General features: G+C 45.6%; 1 long non-coding RNA gene and 1 pseudogene across 1 annotated transcript; both read left to right on the top strand.

Annotated features, from left to right (window-relative positions):
• Positions 1–368: 368 nt before the first annotated feature.
• LOC119395944 (glutamate receptor ionotropic, kainate 2-like) overlaps positions 369–24,908 on the top strand; it is a 235,584-nt pseudogene continuing 211,044 nt past the window's right edge.
• Positions 6,305–18,461, top strand: LOC125758990 (uncharacterized). Its single transcript, XR_007416540.1, has 4 exons — positions 6,305–7,092; positions 7,159–7,210; positions 11,476–11,569; positions 18,360–18,461. It is a non-coding gene; the product is annotated as an uncharacterized LOC125758990 (long non-coding RNA).

The following is a 24,908-nucleotide window of genomic DNA, read 5'->3' as shown; positions in this document are numbered from 1 at the left end:
CTGTCTTGCCTCACGATGCTTCCCCGCTGAGAAGGCCAAGAGCCTTTCGCCAGTTAGGCCTAGCCACAGTGAGTGAAGCTTGAGCGCCGACCCGGTGTCGCCGGCTGCAAACGTAGGATCGGCAGAGCGGTGTGTCCGCCGGGGCCGATCGGTAGACGTGAGGTATCATCAGTGCCTCGTGCGTAAGTTCATCTTCTGCGACAAGGGGCAAGAAGTGCAGGCGAAAGTGCGTCTTCCTGAAAACAAGACAAACATCCCGCTTCGGGCCAGAGTGCGCGAGGAAATCGTCGTCGGTGATGCATTCGTGCAACTTGAGTCTGATTGTGCGGTGACGCCAGTGCAAGAGTGAACGCTCGCCCCCCCCCCCTCCCCCACCCCCATTTCTCTTTCTCTTACCTTTCCTGATTGAACAGAAATGATGGCGAACTGACGAAATCCGTGATATGGCGTGTCTCCGTGTTCAAGATGCACTCGGCATCGCAGTGTTTACAATTATGTGGACCGCAGCTCCGGTCCATGGACTCCCGGACGTCGTACGAATAGGTAAGATTGCTTAACCCTGCTTGCGTAAAAAATAGTTAGACGGGCAGGGTACCTGCGAGCACACAACTTATAGTCTTTTTTGTCTAAATAAAAGCGCTCTCCCGTGGGGGGACACGGTTACGCGTTTGAAGCCTTTGAATCATTTTGATGAGTTTTCAGACAGTCAGGAAAATGTAGGACTGTCGTCGACCCCCCTCGTCTGGAGTTTTGAGGGCCGTGGTCTTCTAGCAATGTTATTCAGTGTTTCGAGTTCGAATGCTACGCGGCTTTTCTGTAGTTCTGCATTGTATCCATGTTTGAGGTTTTGCCGCTCATATTAACTTGTGGTTATTATTTTCCTTCCTTTTTCTTGGTAAAATAGTGTGCCATATGGGCAATGTACGTGTTATATTTCAGTGACTAATAACGTGAAAAGTAAGGAGTAAATTTCTAGAAATTACTAGCTTCAAGTAATTCATTACATTACTCTGTACTGAAAAAAATTAACTGAATTACAGTAATTTCATTACTGCCCAGTCTTCAATGTGCTGACACATTTGTTCTCACAAGATGATCAGACCACGTATACTCTAAATATATGTTTCAATCAAGTTGTCAGAAAGTTTTAATAGTACCTGTGGCAGACAACGCACACGATGTGATGAAAAATCATCTAACAGGGCAACTCGCTGTAGACAACGTTTCGACAGGGGGACCACGTTGCACTTGCAATGATTGAGCTGGATTTCTTGCAGAGGTGTATAATACTTGTACAATATTTCAAAATGAAAAATTCAAAAGCGAAATTTTACGAAAGAACTGCCTAATTATTACACGGCACGCATGTCAACTTATGAAGTGCAGATGGTTAGCTAGCGGGGCAGATGTATTTGGAATGAGTAAGGTCGCGACACTTTCACGTGCACGCACGTCTCGTCTACGTTTCAGCAAAATGAGCAGATTTTTTAGCGGCACGAGTTACAATGTGACATTATCGTTTCTCGCTCGAGCGCTGGCTTTCAGTTTTACGAATTTTCAGAAAAAGTCTTAAAAAATAACACTGGTATGAAATCGATAGTTCCGGTCGACGTTAAGAGTTACATTGGATACATCGGAGCATAAGTTTACGTAAAATAAGGACCAATTAACTGTCAGGATAATTAGTGAATATAATTGAATGAGTTCATTGAAAGAGAAGATGGTTTTCTTGTGAGCAGTTGGGATCTTTGCGACACCTGGTGGAGTAGATCTCAACCCCGCGCTTTTTTCTGAGTGGCCTCACGGATCCGCATCGGCAGTGCGACGGAACACGAAGTTAACGCAATGAATACACCAGAGAACATAAACACCGAGATCCGAGCGCCATTACCAGACGCCTAAGTCTTCGAATTAGGGTAGCCTCCCATTTTTTTTTCTTTCTTTGAAAATTCGGAATGCATATCAATGCATTGCAGGATAACACCATCTCAGTGGCCAATGCATCGCGATGCAAATGCACACTTTCTAGAACACATACCTCAATGCCGCTGCCACCCCCATAATTTGTTCCAGATGGATATGCTATAGAAACTAGCCGGATGATATCGCGATACACACCGTAAAGTAAATTAATATAGGCAACCAGGCGGTAGAATATTCTATGTTTTTCAGTCAACCTTTCGATGCTCGTGCACTTTACGTGCACCTCTCAGCAACCAAGTGGAATATAATTGTACTATCGTCAAGCGGCGATTTTTCTATGTTCAGATACGCGCAATACATACGCCGCATATAACGCGCACGTTTAAGAACAAGCAGTACATACCTGTCCATGTATTGCGTTTTGCGTAGCCCACGTTCTTTGGTGGTGTTCTCAATCCTCATTTGATGTTCTGTTTCTATCGCTTAACTCGGACGGAATCCCCGAAAGCCCTCAGTCCTTCCGAATGAAGATAGACACATGAAAAGCTGAAGTAAGGAGAAACGTTTAAATAAGCACACGTCGGCATTGAAAACGGGAGGTGTTTCATGACCTTACTCTGTCCACGGTATGTTGCGACTACTTCTGTATTCTTTTCGAACGCAGCTTTGTTTTCCTTTTTTTGCAAGACTATTTATTCAGGACGCCGCCCTAAACATTCGCGTAGTGGTTACGGTTAATCACATTCGTTTACTTACAAAGCATCCGGTGCTGCAAGCACCTCTCTGTAGTCTACTGCACCGTTCCTTGGGCTTTTTTTATTTCGCCACAGTTCATCTATCTATCTATCTATCTATCTATCTATCTATCTATCTATCTATCTATCTATCTATCTATCTATCTATCTATCTATCTATCTATCTATCTATCTATCTATCTATCTATCTATCTATCTATCTATCTATCTATCTATCTATCTATCTATCTATCTATCTATCTATCTATCTATCTATCTATCTATCTATCTATCTATCTATCTATCTATCTATCTATCTATCTATCTATCCGCCTACGACTCTGTGCTCTCCTGGCCGTTTCATTAATCGGATGTATACTAAAATTGGTATGGCATAACATGACTGTAGTACGAACATACATGACAGGTCACAACATGAAAATCATGATCTGCATGACATGAACAGCATGTTTTACATTCCACGGCCTTGGGGCTCTTGCGGCCGTTCCGTTAATTTCATATATAGCAAAATTTGTATGGTGTGACAAGAGTTCACGGCGAACATAATGACAGGTCCTAACGTGCAAATCATGACACGCATGTCATGTGCAGCATGATTTACATGACATGATCTCGGGCCGTTCGCGGCCGTTCAAATGAATAGATATATACGAAAACTGGTATGACGAGACATTTCTATATGACGAGCATAGCTCACACGTGGTAACATGAAAATTATGACATGCATGTCATGTAAGAGATGATTTACATGCTACGCTCGTGGCGCACTCGCGGTCGTTCGGCCGGAAAAAAGGCACAGAAAATTGGCATAGCAGGGGATCAGTGTATGACGAACACGATTCACTGGTCATGACATGAATAACGCAAAATACACTTCGCGTACGTCATGAAAGCCTTTCTCTCAGTCACGTGTGGCACATACCCGTAAACCAGAGTTAATGTTATGCGTGTATGTGCCACAGGTGACACAGAGCCTCAACCGACACAGTCACCGCAAACACACACATTGACACCCAAGTAAAGTCATAATAATAATAATAATTGTTGGCGTGTTATGTCCGAAAAGCACGATATGATATGAGAGATGCCGTAGCGAAGGGCTCCGGAAAACTTGACCTTCGGGTATTCTTCAACGTGGACCGAGGTCGCACAGAACACGGGCATCTAGCATTTTGCCTCCATCCAAACGCCACCGCCGCGGCCGGGATCGAACCCGCGACCTCCGGGTCAGCAGCCGAGCACCTTAACCGATACACCGCCGCAGAGTGTCGGAACAAAATGTGTTTCGTTTCGGTTTTAGCTTCGTTCCACCGCAGAAAGTTCCGTTCCGTTTCTGTTCCGGAACGAAAAAAAAATGTTCCATAACGGTTCGTAATGGTTTTTTTATGGAAACATTCGAAGTTAAGGTAATCATAACAACCATTGGATTTGTGATGTAGTTACTTGCCCTCCTCTTAGGAAAGTGGGACAAGGGTAAAACACGTTCTTCAGAGGAGCGGAAGTAACTGTACCACGAATTTCTACGAACTAGCAGAAACCAGTATTAGTTTCAAAGTCATAGTATTGTCATGAGTAAGGAGAGGACATATGGATGACGAAGACGACGAAGTAGGAGGGGAAGCACGCGGAACAGGCACGAGCGCGTGCAGGGTAGCACACGGCGCGATGCGCGTGACACGAGCCGTAAACGAAGGCAGCAGTTCGATGAGCTGGCATTGTTTGCGTGGCTACTGAAGAAGAAGGTCGCATTGGCAGCTACGTTCTGTCAACGGGAAGGCAGCGGCGTTCGATTCCGGAGGCCTTGACGCTGGCACTCCGTGGCGTGGCCGTTGACCTCGACGACGCTCGGGCGAGGCTCCTCGGAGGTGCTTCAGCACCTTGCGGCAATCCCGGACGCACCAGCAGCAGTCCCCCTTCAAACTTCGGCCAGCAACAATCGCCGGGACGCCACGTCATCATGTACAGCAGGGGCCGAGCTCGTACTTAGGCCTAAGCGGCAGCGACGCCTGGCCACGTCAGCGACCGGGAAGCGGCTTACGGCAGCGTGGCCAACCGTCGCGTATCGGAGCGACGATTGAAGAGGATCGTCGGATACATCGACTGCGGATCCAACCCCACGGACGCGGGACTCATGAAGTTTGACGGAACCAAGTAAGCGTGTTCCATCCAGACTACGACTCGACGGCGAGGCCTACGTGGCCAGACACTCCAGTAGCGACGCTAGTCGTAGGTCTCAAAGTACTGAGAAGTGTGTTTGTTAACTTTCGCATATTTCTTTTGTGGTTATAAGATTTTCTCTGTTAGTTATTTTGAGTGTTTTCTTATAGTTTTTCTTGTGTGTAATTAAATTGTTTGCTGTGCCTACCTGCGCCTTCTCAATCTATCTCCAGCGCACACGCCTCCGAGATCGGTGACAAGTATTTATTTTCTCAAAAGACAAATACGATTTTGTTTTAGTGGGCTCAATGCTTTTTGTCAAGGGAGTGAGCACGATCTCAGAAGCAGCACGTCATTGAGTGTACTCTCTGATGTGCGAGACCGCTGTTCTGATAAAGAGATCGCCAGGCCTGCGCGACACACGCAGCACAGTCACAACGAAAGCTGGAAGAGCGGAATTTGTAGAGCCCGCTGGAGAGTCTTGTCTTGTCTTGTCGCCCAGATCTTGGCTCATACCCACAAGGGAGATTGGCCACACTGTACTTTATAATGTAAATGGTTTACACAACGCTTGCTAAAAAATAAAAAAAAGAGATAAATTAGATAAGAACTATAATAACATTACACATGCAGGTACCCACACATGCAGTACACATGCAAGGTACCCACTACGCCATAAATCATCCCAATTCTTCTGAAATGCAGAAGTTTCCACTATGCCATTTTTCACGCTACACATCTGTAAGGTATTATGTGCACTTTGAGCTGTGACTGATGATGATAAAGAATTATGGCTGAGCACATTGCAGTCGGTGGGAAGCAGTGTGGCTGAATGGGCGCCTCCATTCCATTTCAATTCCACTGCAGGGAATTCGAACTTGCCGCAATTCCATTCCTTTCAATTCCTCGGAAATGAAAAAACTTAGCCCATTCGCACTCCGTGAATGGCCGGGCAGAACAATTCTATCGATGTAATTCCTCCACGTAAGAAAGGCGTCTTGATAGTTTTCTTGAGTTAAGAATGAACGCCCCGTAAAGCTGATGTCATCAGATGCATTAAGAACTGCAATAGTACGCAAAACAGGTTACCAAAGTCGAGGGATAGTAGCTTGGTTACATATCTCGTGCAGTACAACCACCCTACTAATTCCCATAGGGGCAGTTCTCCCGCTACCTGTAGTATTTGCATGGTCAGCATGTTTGAACGAATGGTGGTGTTTCAATATTGTTTATGTTTAAATGTGTTAATGCTAAAATGACGACGTAGCGTATTTTTATGCTGACAAAAGTAGTATTCAAGAAGACTAAGCAGTTTTGCCACGCGTCTGGAGCGGTTGTGAATATGGAGAAAAATAAGATTTGGTTAATGGGAAATAAGACCCTCTAGATCTGCTGGTATTGGCTGGAACAGTGCACCGCTCGGGCACCTTATGCCTTTGTATCGAATACGGAACACTGCACTCTTATTCAAGTACCGTATAACGTCCGGCACATAAACGGCCCATTTTTATTCCACCACAAGGTACTGCATATAAGCGGCCCTTCAATCGCCATTAAGCGTGACAAATTCTGCGGTGACGGATTGGGCCCGCTATATGCGGCCGCGAGCGGTCGCAACGCTTATATGGAGCCCGAGGCGGAAATGGCTCGAGCGGACGCAACGCTTATATGGGGCCCGACGCGAAAAGCGGACGCAACGCTTATATACAGAGCCCCGCCTCCCTGACCTTCGCCTGTGTGAAAAGCCACAAATACGTTTTATTTTAATAAAAATTATGGCCTGTAGCATATCACGACACTGCTGCCACCTACATTATTTTTGGTTTAGACTGTAAGCTAACAGTTGCAACAGGTCTCGTACTGCCGGAGCACCACCAGCTTCCCGTGAACACATGTGTGCCGCGCTTACATGTTTATCGTGTATTGTGTGCGTTTATTGCGTGCTTATCGTACGCGACATTCGTCGACTGGGCATTTTCCGCGTGTTGGGGCGTTCTCCTGCCTTGATCCAGTGGCGGATGATGGTCGTTGTTCGTTGCCGCTCAACACAGCCTCACGGGACGCGCAGCTTTGTGTCCGCGCTCAAAAGTGCTTTCTTGCTTCGTTCATCGATTACTCACGTTGATCGAGTGATCGAGTGTACTTCCGAAGACAATCCGCGTCCGAGTGTTTTGACAAGCGGCGACCGCGGTTCCACAGGAGCGGAAGCTTGAGCCTTTTGACGAGCGACTGTGAAGAGTGCCAATGCCAAACTTGGGTAAGTTGAAGAATGTCGCTGAACTACGTAACTTTGTTACTTCATTGCATGGAAACTGTTATGCAGGAACCGTCGTGTTGGCACAGCGAGGATGATCAACCAGATACCCGATAGGCAGGTATGTTTTGTGCTTTGGGTACACTTATATGCGCGTTGCGCTACGCGATCTTATGCTTCGATCATGCAAGACTCGTGTCGTTGTGCTGTTATTCATTGACTGTTTACTGCACGAGATCATCGCTTGAGAGTTTCTAGAATCCCTTGTCGCCGTTAGAAAGTGTTTGCTTTTAAACACACGGGGTCGTCCCATAATGTTTTCACGGTGGTGATGCGAGAGTTCACCAAACTCGGTAATAACGCGCAAAAATATCACAAGACTGGGGACGTGATAGGAAAACACAGAGCCCTGACACGCGCACACGATGATGGATATGTTTTCGTGGTTGCGTCCCCGAGCTTTTCGCCAGAAATCCATGTAGTTGTTTTGTGGTTAGGATTTTAACCTAGCTGCCTCATAAATGTTTTAAAGGAGTTCACTCGAAGTAATGTATTTGAGTGAATTACGTTACGTACTGGTACTAGTGCACACTCCAACAAATGCGTACTTAATTTGAAGAAGCACATGTTTACATCAAATAGTGTTAGTAGACGAATATGTTAATTAAGCTAACGCATGTTACTCTTTGTTTCAATATTGTGTGTTTGAGAAAATATGCGTGAGCTCGAGTTCTGCCATTATATATTTTTTCTTAGCATCTTTAAGCACACGAGGTTCTCTATCACAAATAACTTAGATTGTGCTCATGTAGTGAGAATGTTGCTTTATTGTGTGGGGCTTTAGGTTATTGTATTTTCACGCTTTTTTTTTTTTAATCAGCATAGTACCAATATTGCTCTCTTATTTAAATGCATAACCAAGGTTTAGTATGCAGTGATTTAGGGTTTATTTAGCTTTGTAAGGTCATAAATTAAAAGAAAAAGATCTCAATTCTCATATATGTTTCCAGAAGTTCACAGAAAGTTGGAAAATATTATCGGTTTTGTGAAGGGCTTACATAACTGAAAATGAAATCAAATTGACAGCTCAACTGTACAAGACAAACTAAATGTGAATTCGCTTTAGAGAACCAAAAGTTTGTTTCCTGAATGGCTTACATTCATGATGTAATACAATATGCATGGCTCATTCCCACCTCACACCAAGTGCACATGGACCATGCACACTCTCATTTTTTTTTATATTTTGATAAAAGTGTGTATATCGTTATTGTCATGTGGATCGCCCATATGGCTATGTGCATATTCCGGGTATTGCTTACAGTCTTGGGCAGTAACTAGTTACTAGTAACGCGTTACCGGTAACTAGTTACTTTTTTCGGTAACTTGTAACTGTAACTAGTTACTTTTAATTTATAGGAACTTGTAACGGTAACACTGTTACTTTTTTACAGAGTAACTGTAATGGGAAATACCGTTACAGTTACTTTCCCATATCCTCTCCACCTTTCATCTTTCCACAACACGGCTCCCCTACCAATTTAGGAGAGGAGGTCGCTTAGAGAATTATCTACCCTGCAGAAGACTGAGGTCAGCAGTCAGTCTTTAACACAACTTAAGTTTACTTGTAAACTTCATGTCGTAAGTCAATCATGTTGGAACTGAACAACTTGCTAAATTCAAGTCGTTTTTTTTTCCGGCATATATATCCTTTTTGTCACTTGAGCTTCTAGCTCGGTTCTTGGTGTACCGGTGGAACATCACGACGCCAAGTTTATATTCTCCTTCGTCCGAGGCTGCGCGATAATCGTGTTTGACTGACGACTAGAAAGCAGCAGAGCGCGAAACGGTTGAGAGGCACAAATACCGTGAACTAAGTAATTTTTCAAAACCTCTTTGAAACTAATTGTAAAAGGTTTACTCCAACTTAATACAACAATTATTAACAAAATCACATGGACGTTTCGCCTCCTATGCATGTGACATCCTCAGTATACACTGGCAACAAGAAAAAGAAAAGGAAAGAAAAAAATTTGCGGAGATCGACCAGTGTCCCATACGTCCGTGTAAACCGGTAGGGGACCGTGGTTGTTGCAAGTTATAGTCGGATACAACTTTAGAAGTCAGCGGCATTTTCTCCTCAAAGGCAGATGAACACAAGCCAATGGGCGCGCACTCGGGACTGACGTCAAGAGCGGGATGGCGGTGGCTCCGCCTTCGGAGAACATCGGCGCGTGCATGAGCGGGTCTATTTCTTTTCTTTAGTCGCGGAGGCGATTGTCTGCAGCGCTTCGGTCATCTGGGCCTCTCCTGACTTCTTAAGTTGTATCCGACTATAGTGACTGTATATGCTACGACACGACTCCTAAAGGTGCCATATACAGTAACTATATTGCAAGCCGACGCGTCGTGGCGAATGAACCACGATTCCAGGAGTTTCTTCCCCTCACCTTCGTTCACGAGCCAGCGTCGTCGCAGTGTTTACGTCAAAGCTATGCCCTGTTCTCCGGAAGTGTTAAACAAGCTCCGTCTTACAATGCGTTGCATGAGTTGCTTTAACAACATCCCGTTTGCCTTCTTTAAGCCTTGTTGACTCTTTCCTGCCCGTTTCGCCGATGCAAGTCGCATCGCAATGCCCGCATCGGGCTTGTATATCACCCCACTCTGATCGTCTGCAGGTGTGCAATCTCTGGGTTTCGCGAACACATGCCCCAAAGTATAACGGGACTTAGAAACGGTTTGTATGCCCAGCGGACGCAAAGCTAACCGAACAGGGTCTGATACACCTTGAACATATATATGGAACAGACACAATGGACGTCGTTTTCATTCGTCACGCACTCTCCGTTGCTATTCGCATGCGCTTCTGGGCAGTGGTGGATCCAGAGGGGGGGCGGTAGGGGCGATCGCCCCCCCCCAAAGCCTGTGTGAGCCCCCCCTCCCCCCCCTGCCCGCAGTGCCTGTCTCTCTTCTCATCCCTACCCTAACCCCCCCCCCCCCCTCCCGGTAATATGAAGGAACCGCCGCCCCCAAAGTCGGCACCTGGATCCGCCCCTGCTTCTGGGTGTCGTTAATAAACATCCTATGATACTGCCGTCGTTCTAGTGCATCAACCACATTTTCCATTTGGAGTATCAGAGGACATTTGTTATTATTATTTGCAAATAAATTCCCTTTTTCACCAACGGTGCATGAACAACAAAATTGATGCGACAAAATGAGGCGTACACAACAAATGCTTGTGTTTGGCCCCCTATTAGGTTTACTTCGTCTAGGGTTTTACCACGTGCAATTTTGACTGCCAGCATGCCTTCGTACATATTTAATAAATGAATTCTATCGTTTGGTTTGTAATCTATTATTTATTTTATACAGTAATGGAAAAGTAGCGACATTACTTTGTCACAGTAACTGTGACAAAGTAACGACGTTACTTGTAACTGTAACAGGTTACTTTCGGAAACTCTGTAACTGTAACAGAGTTACTTTAACAGAGCCAATGACTTCACCCATTAAGCACGTGTTTTTCAGACACCTATCTCAATATCACTTAAATTCCACATGTGGGCTTTTAAAAGTACGCCGCCCGCTTTCCCCGCCTGTAGTTGCCTTACCCACTATCTTCTGCAGCCCTTCGTGAGGGTTAGACGTGCCGCCCTTCTGCAGCCTTTCCAAGTGGCTTTCATACTCCACTCTTTTTTTTTTTTTGCCTTTGACGGCTCTCGCTCAGTAGACCCCTTCCCCCCTTTTCCATATTTTTTCTTTTTTTCTCTCCTTTTTCTTCCTTCTTTTTTTCTTCTTTGCAGCTCCCGTTACTTCTGAGATGAGAGGCCTGAGCGCCGTTGCAAACTTTCCTGAAATGATGTGGCAAGGGTTACACTCCTCTCTCTAGTTTTCTCTTTCCAGGCAGCAATTACCAACAGCGACAAGCGCCACCGCTAGACATGACATCAACACTAACCCTTTAAAACTAACACGCCAAAGATGACAAGGTGCCTTTGACAAAGATAGGTCCCCCTATCGAAACGTCGGCCAGCCTGTCTGAGGCACTTTCTCCTGTTTGAAACCTATCCCACATTTTTGGCTTAGGTAACTGTAACTGTAACACTGTTACGTTTTACTGGTAACGTGCCCATGACTGATTGCTTACTGTGTACATGTGTGAATGTTGAACACGCAATGGCACTCTTTCAATAGTCTGCAAGTGGCTAGTCCACTAATACCTGTTCTTATTGCACCCTGATCCCTTCATTCAAGGATCGATCTCTTTAATATATAAATATAGACTTGCCGGAAACATGTTTGGTACTCACTATCTGTGTGTGGTTGGGTTTGTTTTGCGTTAAAATCAACATTTCCTTGTGGTATCTATTATGCATGTATCAGCGATGAGAGCTGTTCATGGCACCGACACAGAGGACAGGTTGCAGTACAAGATAGGAGCATACTTCCTGCAAGCCCGGGCAAGCCATAATGAGTGGTAGGCATTTCTTTTCATCACTAGATTGCGACAGTTTGGACACGTAGCACCTATAGACCTTATGCAAAATCTGCTGCCTTTATCGGCCGCTGTGTGCATTTCTGCCATGTTGAAGGCTAAGCGCGCTCCGCATGTAGACAAGCAGCGTACGTATCAACGTGTGGCGGCTGATAAGAACGGAAATGCCAACATATTTTCGAGTACTGTGTTGCTCAGATTGAGGAAATTGGGATGCTGAAAGAAGGTTTGCAGGAAACAAGCCTCCATGTTAGCACATTTCCTCGCGGCCGACGAGAATCAGCTGATCGTTCCGTTGCTTCGGTTACTGCTTACGACTAACGCCATGTTTCCGTTCGCCGTTCTTAATATATGCGGTATGTGACAGCATCGGCACTCATCAGAGAACACTCTTTCATGTCATGCCAGAACAAGAAAGTTTTCGCATTGTGTGCTTGCTGCAGGCACAAACCCGCTTCGTGTACGAGCTTCAAAGCTGCATCGTGGCTACTCGCGCATGCCTGCACTGCTCTTGATATTAGCTTGTTTATTAAATTGTGATAACAATTACATGTTAGACAGATAGCTCGTGCGCGTAATTGATTCGCAGCAGACGGACCGATTGTGCTGGAGCGTGTTGTTTGTAGTTTGTTTTCGATGGTGGAGTTTAACAAAGTAGCGTTTGGTGGGATGCTTTGCGCACGTATTTCTTCACTATGCGTATTTTTCAAGCATTTCATGTGGTATCACTGCCAGGTTCAGACGGGTTGCCCGGATGTCCTGACCGCCCCCACCCCTTACTTTTTTTTTGTTTAATTTTTACCCCAGGAAGAGCAAATCAGGTTCTCCCAAAAGCTGATCCCCCCTTTGGAAAAATCCTCTATACACTCCAGTGTGTTATGAAATGTTAACAGGTGCTTCAAGTGCGTGGCACTTTTCTTATGAAACTAAATAAAATGCTGTTATGGGAAATGTGCTACATTCGACCGTGGGTGTGCTACCGCTGGTTATGCGCTGAGACGGTTTCAGTCGGTGAAGCAAAACTGCCTTGCCGCAACGGGTTTAAATTGTAAAGCACCAGTAGGCCCCTAAAGCGACAATGTGAACACGAATATTCTTGGCGTTTCCTGTTATATAGGATCACATATCGGAAGGATATTCAATAAAATACCAGCTGATCGGCATCTACTTCTAAGAGACACTACACTTTTCATGTTCACTTTTCACGTGCGTGAGATGCGCAATTTTTTACATTTTAATCGCGCGGTAATTCTGTACATAACATAGGTCGGATGACTACAACAGCGAAATATTATTATTTCAAAGATAAAAAGAGGACAACGTTTTATTTAAAATTAGATGGACACTACATCAGCTCGACATAGGCTGTCGCTCATGAAATATGCTTTGAATTGGGTCAACTGCACTTTCTTACCATCATCGCTGTGCCTAGCCGCGCTAAATAAAGCCTCTTCCCAACCATCCTACATTATACAAGCATGATATTCAGATAGCTAACAACGCTTTATTTGCTACACTGAAAACAGACAGGCCAAATTTGTAATGTAGCGCAGAGCTTCATTATCGACGACGGCAGGCCTGCACGTGACTCGCAGTGTCAAACTTGTACCTTCTTCTCACTGTGAGGCGGTTCTTTACACGTAATAACCGTCAACGTAAATAACTATTTTTCCTGGACGCAGCTGTGCCTGCGCATGTTGAAGTTTTTCTTTTTAAATTATATATATGTGTGACCTGTGTCCCTTCTTGTCCTGTCTTCACTACTCTCTGCAATAAACATAATGGTTAAAAGGGAGCCGTCCGGCGACCTAACAGCTCGTCACTATCAGTGGGTTAGTAGGCCTTGAGGCGCTCCACGTTGACTATGTCGCGCCCTTGACGGCGCATGTCCGAAGCTGGTTCAATGGGTTCGATCAGGTAGTTGACCGGTGATGTGCGCTCGACGACCCGGTAGGGGCCTTCGTATTTCGGCAGTAGTTTTGAAGAGAGGCCAGTTGCAGTGGTAGGGACCGAGAGCCATACGAGCGCTCCGGCAAGGAACGTGGACTCAGAAGTGGTGGTGCCACCGCGAAGGCTCTTCTGCCGCTCTTGTTCGTGCGTTGTAAAGGTCTTTGCAAGCTCGCGACACTCTTCAGCAAGCCTGGCTGTGTCAGAAATAGGCGCACACTCAGATGGATCCGGCTTGTAGGGTAGTATCGTATCAGTGGTGTGCGACGGGTGCCTTCCGTACAACAGGAAGAAGAGTGAAAAACGAGTAGTGCTCTGAGGGGCGGTATTATAGGCGTAAGTGACGAAGGGCAGAATGGCATCCCAATTTGTGTGATCGGCGGCAACGTACATTGAGAGCATGTCGCCGAGCGTGTGGTTAAAGCGTTCGGTTAGGCCATTCGTCTGCGGGTGGTAAGCAGTAGTTTTGCGGTGAACAGCATGGCACTCTTTAAGAATGGCTTCGACGACTTCCGACAAGAAGACACGGCCTCGATTGCTGAGAAGCTCCTGGGGTGGACCGTGACGCAGCATGAATCGGTGTAGCAGGAAGGAGGCAACATCGCACGCTGTAGCCGCTGGGAGGGCAGCGGTTTCGGCGTATCGCGTTAGATGGTCAACGGCGACGATGGCCCAACGGTTACCAGCCGACGTCAGAGGAAGTGGTCCATACAAATCGATGCCCACGCGCCCAAACGGACGGTTAGGGCAATGTAATGGTTGTAGACGACTGGTGACACGTGCGTTGAAGGTTTTCGGCATTCGCAACCGAGGCAGGAGCGGACGAACTTCTGCACGTAACGGTACATCCCTCACCAGAAGTATCGTTGTCAAATGCGGTGGTAAGTTTTGGATACCCCAGAGTGCGCGCATTGCGGATCAGAGTGGAAGGACTCGCATATTTCAGCACGCAGACTTCGGGGTATCACAAGTAGCCACTGGCGGCCGTCAGCGTTGTAATTGCGTCGGTGCAGTAGGTCGTCACGAATGGCGAAATGGTGGGCTTGACGACGCAATGGGCGAGTGGTTGGTGTTGCCGACGAATCAGTGAGCAAGTCTATCAGCGAGGTGATCCATTTATCCTTGCACTGCTCGGTAGCGATGGTGTGAATGTCGATGGAAGAAACAGCAATGTGAGATACTGAGCAGGAGGCATTGTCGTCAGGCAAGGGGGAACGCGAGAGGGCGTCGGCGTCAGCATGCTGGCGTCCGTTGCGGTACAGCACGCGGATGTCGTAGTCTTGCAGGCGAAGTGCCCAGTGGGCGAGACGGCCCGAGGGATCCTTCAATGACGACAGCCAGCATAGTGCATGATGATCGGTGACGACATCAAATGGGCGACCATACAAATAATACATGAAAATTTACTACTTTGAAAATTATTAGAGAAATACAAATGCAGAGGTTCATTATTCACATAAAGGCCTATCCATACTGCAAATATGAACAAGCTAAGATGTTCACAGAAGTAACCATAGCGTCCCAAATTTGACTAATTTTCACTAACGCAGCGTTTTTCGTGAATTTTTAAAAATACATAATTTGCTCAGAATTCCATGAAATTATAAGAGCTATTTCTTCTTCACTTTTGCTTATGCTAAATAGAAAGATATTTGTAATGTATAGCTTCAGTAGCTGCCAGCATGGTTGCGAATTTACGCAAACGCACTCTTCGTAAGATGGTCGTCATCAACCGGCGACGCTTGTAGAATTTTCCTGTGTTAAAAAAAAATTTTATTTGAAAACGAATTGCGATTTCGTGCTGTGCAGTCATATGTGCACAACATACAAAATTATCAGGAAAATCGGAAACATCAAGTATACACCTTTTTTTTTTATCTTTCGTGGAATCGACCATTGTAAATGATGTTATCTCTGTGAAAACACTTGGGTTCAGGTGATATCTTAAGCATCTGCGTGATTTTTAGAAAAGTTAGTTGTGAGTTCAGCACTGCTATGTGCTCTTTTCTTGAGTAGCTGTGCCATCCTGTCAAGATGTTTAACAAGTAACAACGCACTTGAATGTGGATTCTTCTTTGTGGCAAAAGAGCGCAGACAACGGGACGAAGAACATACAGGGCACAGAGCTGACTATCAACTGATTTCCTTATTGGAAAGTCTGAGAATCTGTAGGCAGGCGAGCAAAAATCGAAAAATGGCACAAACGCTATCAAGTGACTCGGCCGCCCGTCATTACTATCAATTTGGATAGGGTTTACAAAATGTGGCAGAAGCAGATTTCATTAAAACATAAACACGAGCAAAAAATGGCAAAAAAGAACAATGACATGGCGGTCAATACCAAACTGATTAAAACCACTAAAAGTCTGACATTCATAAATCAACAAAAACGAAGAACCGGGGTCTAAAAAAAAAAAACGCCAGGCCTGTACGGAAAGCGCAGCACAGTCACAGCGAAAGCTGGAGGAGTGGCATTTCTAGAGCCCGTTATAAACTCTCTTGTGGCTACTAATACAGGTACATTAGCAACGTACCCACTACGCCACAAATCATAATTTTTGGGAAGTTGGGAAGCATCCACCACATTAGTCGTTAATCTGCGGAGAAGCGAGGTACCATCTGTAAGGCATTATGTGCAGTTTGTTGATGCGACGGTTGATGACGATGAAGAATTATGGTTGAGCCCTTTGTAAGGGGTTGGAAGCTTTAAACGACCCACGAGTTACTTAATTCATATTGTGTGAATCCCGGTCGTTATTTAACTGTCCCACCACGCTTTATAACATACGTTAACCGGAGAAACGTAGAGTGAGAGAGAGAAAGAGAGAGGGAATTAACTTTATTGAGACCCTGAGGAAATGAATCATGGGAGCCTTATGGGCTTCCTTGGCAACCAACAGAAGTGCACTTGCGAGGAACCCACTATGCTATAAATCATCATAATTTTTGTGAAGAAGGAAAGCAGCCAGTATGCAATTTTTCGTCATTCTGCGGAGAACCGTGCTACTCGCTAAATACCTGTAAGGCATTATGTGCACTTTGTTGATGCTGTGGCTGATGACGATGAAGAATTATCGCAAAGGTCTTTGTAATGGGTTGGAAGCATTCAACAACGCACTCGCTGCGCAATTCGCATTGTGTGACGCCCGGTTACAGAATTCGCGTTTGTGTGACGCCTCAACCATGGTACTCGCTGAACACCTGTAAGGCATTATGTGCACTTTGTTGATGCTGTGGCTGATGACGATGAAGAATTATCACAGAGGCCTTTGTAATGGGTTGGAAGCATTCAACAACCCACTCGTTGCGCAATTCGCATTGTGTGACGCCTGGTTACAGAATTAGCGTTTGTGCGATGCCTGGTTGTTATTTTACTCTTCTACCACACAACATAACATATGCTAATGTGGTTCCTTCCCAACATGAAGCCTGTATAGGTTATTTTTGCACCGCAGTTTCAAGCACCGGCATGGCTCCGAGGTAGGACACTGGGCTCCCACGCAGAGGGCCCAGGTTCGAACCTCGTTCCATCCTGGAAATTTTTTCTTTCCTTTTTTTTTCTTATTTCGTGCGATAGTGGTTACGGACACCGGCGGCGGCGGACAACTACGGCGCCAAAAACGGCCGCTGAAGTGATCTCATAACAGCTTTCGCTGTAAAAGGTTTTTAAGCAAGTGACAGCAAGGCTAGAAAACTGCAACCACTAACAATAAAACAGAAAACAAAACAAGAAAACAAAAGCATGTGACAACAAGCTTAGTGATCACAATTGAGGCTCATGGCAGCTAATTTCTTCGTCAAATAGTGCTAGTGATGGCGCGCTAACGCAAGCTGCTCCCCTTATGTGAATTATGTGCGCCTCACAAATTTTGTGTGCCCATTGATCCCGATATTTCATGAGAACTTGCACATTGTCAAGCAATGGGGAGCAGCCGCATGATGTACAATGCCAGGTTCCTGCCTGTTGTTGCTTTTAAAGAATTGGCATGTTCGCACATTTTGTCATTTATGCACCGTCCTGTTTGTCCTACATATGATTTTCCGCATGATAATGGAATGTCATAAACGACGTTCTTCACGCATTCAATGAAACGATTTCTGTGCTTCTTGTCACAGCAAGAGGAGATTGTTTCATCCCTGTTCACTAGCCTGCATAGGGAGGCCAGACGGTTTGGGGCGGAGCACAAAACTCTTACGCCTACGCTGCCTGCAGTCTTCTTCAACCTATGAGAGAAACCGTGAATGTAGGGAACGTCAGCCAAGGGAGAGCGAGTGTGCTTGTTTGGCCTGTTATTTCTGGTCGTTCTAAGAGTAACGAGCATCTTTTCAGCTAGGGAGGTCAAAAGAGCACTAGGGAACCCCGCGCTCCTCGAGCGTTCCACCTCAATCATAAAACTTGTTTCCGTCCACTGAGGGCATGATCGGATGAGGGCATTTCTCATGGCAGAATATCCTATTCCTGGAGTCACCCAGGAGTCATGCATGGAGTACCATTTGAGTAGCGAAAGGATGCTATTATGCAACGTTACATCAAAGAAGCTGACCGAGCTAATTGGCCTGTATATGATAGCTGGCCTATCTATGACACCACAGCCCTCAGAAGTGCTGTATAGCGGTTTGTTTTCTTATGTTTTTGATCAAAGCAGCATTAAGCCAAGGCTATGGGGTTGGGCATTGAATACACGTGGATTATTCAAGTAAAATGGTAAAAATATCACTATTTCGAAACAGAAAGTCATCAATCATAAATTGCAGCATCTGTTGAGGTGTTGCGCTAAGCTGTTCGCTTCAATGCCAAACTACATTTTCACACTCTCTCTTGCAGGTTTCAAATACAGCAACTGTACCACCACAACAGTGCAGCACAGGAGAGCCTATCATCAGTGCCGCGTCGAGAAATTAAATAAAAAAGCGCTTACTCCTGGAAACTTCTCGTATCATCTTATTGGTTTGTTTGTGATTATAAAACTGCACTTTCATGGGAATTGAATGAACTAGCCCCATTTATTGTCCCATTGAAACTAAGTAAATTGACAATGTAGAGCTTGTTTCCAAATGCCTGCATCATAGGCCTACAAGTGTCGTCCGTTTCTTGTCTTTCGTCTGTGCCGCGCTGCACATTTTCCTGAAGATTGTAGTTAATATTGTTTGGGACACAATTGCAAGGAAAGTGCACACGTTCAAAGCCAAATTGCTAAGGTAGCTTGCTAGAAAATAACAAGTGGACTGCCCCCTTTTTTGTTTTGAAAGGATAAGTTCATGAGATTCAATTAGCTTAATCTAATCCAATAGCAGCTTTGAAAACCACTTCAGAGAAACTACTGCCGAGATCCTTTAGGGGGCCATTATGTGCACAGGTGCTGAAGTGGAACACGTGGAGGTTGAGAATTGAGCAATAAGGAATATGGCATGTATTTTAGGGTGATTTTATTTTTACATTCATTATTTTGTTCACACAATGCCCTATTACTCCAACAATAGAGCATATAGGTGAAGAACCCTTGTAATGCATCCTATTGTATATGTAGTGATGCGTGTGCTCTGCAGGTGAGAAAGACAATGGGGACATCAATGAACATCAATGTCTAGTGGGTCTTTGGGATTCTGCCGAAGACATCATGTTTGTCCTTCATGATGAACCGGCAGTGCAACCACACACGGACATAGGAAAGAAGGCACATAACACAGTGCTGTGTTTCGTGTACCTTTCCTCTGTCCGTGTGTGGTTGTGCTGCTGGTTCATCATGAAGGATAACCAACTAGCCCAAGTTTCAGTCTTGCTAGACATGTTTGTGCCTGCTATTTTTTTTTTGTGTCAACAAGCTGTCCTCCTACTCTTGTAGAATTTCTCACTGTCTTGTGTTTGCGTTGTGGCGTGACAATATTCTCTATATTTTCTCTCATGGCTCTACATCTCATTGTTCTGCTCAGTATGCAGCTGCGCAGCAGCATAACATGTTCCTTCATTCACTTAATGCACTAAATACTGGCATGGGTACTCGAAGAAATGGCACAAAATGTAACAACAATTAGCGGTGCCAGATGGAACACCTAAATGCCACAGTTCTACAGTAATGGGTGAAGGGAAGGGCTTGAAGCAGAGAATAGAAATAAGGGACCCATGCATACATAATTAAGTGCCAGGCTGGCACAGTGATGGATTTGGACTCAATGCCTGACTAACTTATTGCAAATATATGTCTCAACACTGCAAGGGAAAGGTGATGTTTTGAAATGGTGCCAGAAAAATAACAAATACATTTCAGGTCTCAACATTTAGTGAAGGACAAATCTAGTACTATATGCAAATACCCTTCATGTGGCACAATGTCTGACAGATGGTGTGCCGTGGTAACTGCCACGGAATGGGGCTGCATGTAAAGGATAATATCGAAGAATTGATCGCTGGGCAAGTTGGTAATCCATGACTACAAAGAACTGCGCGAAATAAACTGGCACAAGGAAGACGCTTGTCCATGCGTCTCCTTGTGCCAGTTTATTTCGCGCATTTCTTTGTAAAAAAGAATAATAGCTGCACATTTAGACATGTGTATGTCTGCACGCTTATGTGAGCCAGCGCTATATGAGCTGCTAATTCTGAAAAAAAGCTGCAACACTTGCGCTTGAACTACTACAGAATGTTTTTGTGTATAGCTAGTGTTGGCACTGGCAGTAAATCTTGAATTCTCAAGCACAGTTTGTATTAGCTGCTGTACTAGCCAAAGCTAAGGATGCTGCATGAAAGCTGATATTTCAATAAAGGTGCACGTAAAGCTACATGGTCGACATGGTATGGAACAGGGGCGTAGCCAAGGGGGGGGGGGGGTTGGGGGGGTTAACCCCCCCTCGAAAATTTTCAATTTTGCTTGCATATATATACACGCAGACATGCAAATGCATGCACTAACATACATAAAGTATGGTTTAATCACCCCCCCCCCCCCCAAAAAAAAAAAATTTCTGGCTTCGCCCCTGGTATGGCACATGAGGGAAGTTGACTGGGACACGTAAAGCTCAGCATATATGGGTGTGCTATTAGTGTGAAAGCGTGCTTTTTATTTGCAGCTGTTATTTGCAATTATGACACCTATTGAGTATAAGAATTGTTCCTCTATATCTACTATTTAGTATTATACGTTTACATGTCGTGTCCCGTGATCCGAATCAAGCAGGATGCTACTGGCTGCACATTTTTAAGACAGGCGATTATTTATTCCTAGAAGTCAAGATTACTGCCCGAGTTCAGCCTCTTTTAGCATTTTGCTAGTTTATACATTAAAGTGTCGTTAAGCTGAAAGCATATTCGACTGGATGATGTGAAGTGAAGTAATACTGGCCCTTTTCGCTCCAATCACATCTCGTAGCCAAGGAAAGAATCACATTCACTCGTCGACAACGGGTGGAATACGAAAACAACCTTCAACCTGCCATGTTCCCCAACACAGGGCCTCCACCAGATCGCTCTTCGGCGCTGCCATGAGGTCAACTGAGGCATGTTGTAGAGCTTAACGTTCATGAACCTTCAAGTAGCAAAACAAGTGCATATTTAATTTGGGGTTGTTATTTAGATTTAACAGCGCCCATTAAATATTAGAATGTTTCAAGTTAATCTTTGCATTATTCAGTATAATTGTTCACATGATCCTTCTGAATCCTTCAAGCCACTTCTGACTTTTGAAGAAATAGCATAGTTTTATCCTTGAAAGCTGGATCATATTGTGACTTCATTCGATTTCAAGCATTGCTAGCTTCTTTTGATGCGACGCTTGGCAGGAAATTTAACATATGTTCTAAGGGGTGATGCAAGCGATTTCATCAGGGGCGGCGCCAGGACTTTTTTACTGGGGGGGGGCACCCACGACAAGTGGTTTCCTTCAGGGGGGCAGGGAGGCTGGGAACATATGCATTTTAATTTGACTATGCTTGCTCTTGGGGGGGCAAAGGGGGGGGGGGGCAGGCGGAAATTATGGGGGGGGCTCCAGCCCCCCAAACCCCCCACTGGCGCCGCCCCTGGATTTCATGCGTGCTCTTTCCGCGCCAGTCATGCACTACGTTTCATCGTTTGTGGAAGCCAAGGGGAGCATCACTTCCAACTGTCAACAACGAACGAACCACGAGAACGAGCAACCTTCGACCCGCCGTCCTCCCCAGCATGACAATTCCACGGCATCGCTCGTCGGCGCCGTCAGCCTCGAGCTCGGGAGACTGCATTCTTTTTCTGCGAAGGCTCGTTGTTCTTTCGACTCAACAACAACGTTTCTCTCTCGTCTATACTATACCTGTCGGAGAGAAATGAGCGCGCCCGTTCTGAAAGCTGGCCGGTGGCCCCGTACGCGCTGCCCTACACTAAACCCATCTGTTGCGCGAATAAGCGATTATGTGTTTTAATCCGATTCCCTGAGATGAAACGCTACACAATACTGTCCGTATAAACGCACCGACATCAACGTGATGCTCGCGAAGGACGTGGGAGAGTGTACTTCGCCGAGTGGAGATGAGATCAGCTGACTTCACCGCCTGTAGTGAGTCAAACATCGCAGAAAACTTTTCTTTAGCGGCTGGTTGCACATCAGGGCACGTTCGGCTGCTGTATGATGCCGGCAAATGGAAATGCACTCGGAAACGCATCGTTCGTGGTTCACCTCTGTCTCCGTGCGGGATGCGCAAGCCGTCGGACGAGAAACATAATTCCACGCACAAACTACGACGGTTCGCTTGAGGTCGTGAACACGTATACACGCGCGCTGCATCTCACATGTTGTAACCGATCATAAAATCGTCCAAGATAACGTGAAGTACATATCAATGTGCATATATAAAGCCGCGTAAGCCCACCCAGATCGTGTGGTGCGGTGACGTAGTGCTTACAGTGTCTGCTTGTCACGCGGTTGGTCTGGGTTCAAATCCCCGTGGTGGTGTGTGTGTGTTGATACATAGTTACGACTGTCTGTGCAGTGTTCTTGTGATGTGTAAATGCATATTCATGAGTTGGAAGGCTGAAAAGAACAAAAGAAAGAGACATGCACGATCAAATAAAATGTAGAAGAAATTCTTTTTTTTTTTCTAAAAATTTGCGAAAAGTACCACATATATTTTGACCGCATATTGAGCCGTATATAAGCCGGACAGATTTGACCTGAAATACCGCTTAACCAAATCGACGGTATGCGTTACTTTAAGCGGTCACTTTTAAACGGCCTTCTGGCAACGAGATGGCCTCGCATATGGAAGAGCCGCATAAACTTAGGCCGTATAAGAAAGAGCCGCTTAGCCGGAGGCCGCATAAAGAAGGGCCGCATAAGAGAGCCGTATAAGTAGGCCGCTTAGAGAGCCATTTATAAGCGTCGAAAATTTGACCTACTTTCCGCCTTATATGCGTTGTTTTAAGCGGTCGTTTGCTAAGAGTGTGGGTCGCACTGCTCGTCAGCACTCACGCTTGTCAAGCGCTCCTCGCAAGCATAGGTGCGGTAAGGAGAACTTTCTGTGTTCGCCTGTGCGCAAGTATGCAGTGTCTTCCTTGTCGCAAAGGGTATTTACGGGTGTCAGGTACTAAACTGCTTGTGAGATAAAGATCAGGCTGTGGATAGAGTATTCGCCACTTTCGTAAGGGGGTATCAATGGGAACCAACGCGCTGGCGTAACTTGTTTCTCCCTTCGGTATCTGCTGGGATAAAGCATTTGTTTGTACACTAACTTATGCCTCGGTTTCTAGTAGACGCGTTGCTTATAAAGATGCCGTGCTTGTAATCAGCCAAGCGATTCTAAAAATACTGCTTTATTGTTAATTTCGAGGCTCTGACTTACTAATGTTAGAAGTTTGAAAAACAGCACGTAGACGACAACGTGCTGTATATTAGAAAAATACGTAATCCAATTCCCATTTCATTCCGTGCAAAAGGCGCTTAATTCCATTCTCATTCCATTCCTCCAAGCGTTGTCCCCATTCCATTCCGGGGTCAGGACAATGTGGAATGATTCCGGAGTCATTCCATTTCCGGTGGGGCAACTCCGCAACACTGGTGGGAAGCACTAAACAACACGTACTCTTTGCGCTATAGGCTTCCCAAGCAACGCTTAGCGGCGCTGCTGCTCTTGACAGGCAGCGCCATCTCTGGCAGAAAATGAGAAACTAGGGTGTAAGCAGCGAGTGTTTTCCCTTCTCTCCACCGCGTTGCCGCTCGGTTCTGTGCACGTGCAGAGCTCAGGCGCTGCGCCGTGCTACCGACCGGGCTGCAGAAACTAGGCGCCTTTTCCTCTTCAAACCACTACCACCACCACGCGCAGAGCTCTCGCGGCGCCTCACAATGTACGGCCTGAAGTGCGTGTTCAAAAAGATCTCACAGCTGGATGGGCACTTCCGCAAAGCGAACTTGATAAAAGGAGAAAGGCTCGTCAATCACGTTAACGGTGAAGAGCAGACGATCGACGACAACGACGCCCGACTCAAAGCGAAATGCATTTCCCAAGTAGCGATTACACCGTGTAGGACTTATACCTCGAGGTAAGTCTCATTCTGTCATGTTAAGATGAATAATGGTCCACATGCACTCCGAAACGAAACCGTACACGCTATGGATGTTCTGCGGTGTGGACAACTAATCATATGATTGTTGTTTTGATATGGCATGCTTAACAGTAGCAGCCGTGTACTTTCGTGAACAAACGTTTGCGGCGTGCGAAAAAAAGAAATTACACGGCCATGGCCCCGTTTCCTGGGAAGGTTAGAGTCAAGTCCTCCGTGCCACTGGAGAATCACCCGCCGATTAAGACGCGAGGCAGCTAGCTGAGCTTTAACCACTGTGAAGCAAGATGAACTGCTCGCCTCGTTTTTTCGACTCTCGTGTCATGCTTGCAGTCTCTTTTTATATCGACTTGACAGGCGTATAAAACCTGCTGCGCGATCGCGGCTACAAAATCGCGCAAAGTCAGAAGGTGACAGACGGTTACTTCAAGGTTGCAATTGCAAAGCATGTATTAAGTGCCAGTTGTATTTAGCGGCTCAAATATATATCGCACTAATGAAGTGACAAAAACAAAGCAAACCTGCAGAACGATGTCAAAGCATGCTGAAAATGCACGGACGTCCGTTCCGGCGTGATAAAGCAGCCTTCCCGACGCGTGAATTGCAGACGCCGAACTTCTGACAATGTGCCGAGTTCAGTTGCATTCAACCAACCGCGCAACGCTAACGGGATAGCGCGAGTGTGAACGTTCAACAACGACGGGTAGGTCTCACGAACACGGGGAATCAAAACACAAAGTTGTTTCACGTACAACCGTAACTGGACATTCACAATGCCAGAAGACAGCGAGTAATCATACTGTAGTCGCTGCGTGCATGCGCCGCGTTACTTACCTATTCAGGTAGTCGAAA

The sequence above is a fragment of the Rhipicephalus sanguineus genome, chromosome 6, assembly GCF_013339695.2.
Source record: "Rhipicephalus sanguineus isolate Rsan-2018 chromosome 6, BIME_Rsan_1.4, whole genome shotgun sequence".
NCBI classification, from domain to species: domain Eukaryota; kingdom Metazoa; phylum Arthropoda; class Arachnida; order Ixodida; family Ixodidae; genus Rhipicephalus; species Rhipicephalus sanguineus.
The sequence above is the reverse complement of the archived record's forward strand: the minus strand, read 5'-3'. Positions and strand labels throughout refer to the sequence as shown.